The sequence below is a fragment of the Pteropus alecto genome, unplaced genomic scaffold (assembly GCF_000325575.1).
Source record: "Pteropus alecto unplaced genomic scaffold, ASM32557v1 scaffold98, whole genome shotgun sequence".
Taxonomy (NCBI): domain Eukaryota; kingdom Metazoa; phylum Chordata; class Mammalia; order Chiroptera; family Pteropodidae; genus Pteropus; species Pteropus alecto.
Window position 1 is genome coordinate 10097236 of NW_006443570.1, and position 270 is coordinate 10097505.

The window sequence follows — 270 nt, forward strand, 5'->3', positions numbered from 1 at the left end:
AAGACAGTAGGTCTCCTGTTAAGTGTTCTTACCACAAAAACAAAAGCACAGGGCACGAGGAAGCTTTTGGAGGTGATGGATGTTTATTACCTTAATTGTGCTGACAGTCGTTGACAAGTGTATGCTAGTCCAAAGTCATCAAACAGAACACATTAAATATGTGCAGTTTGGGGCATACCAATTATACCTCAATAAAGCTGTTTTTTAAAAATTTTAATCCAAACAAAAAAATAATAAAAAATAAACATTAAGAAAAAAAACTTAATGGTG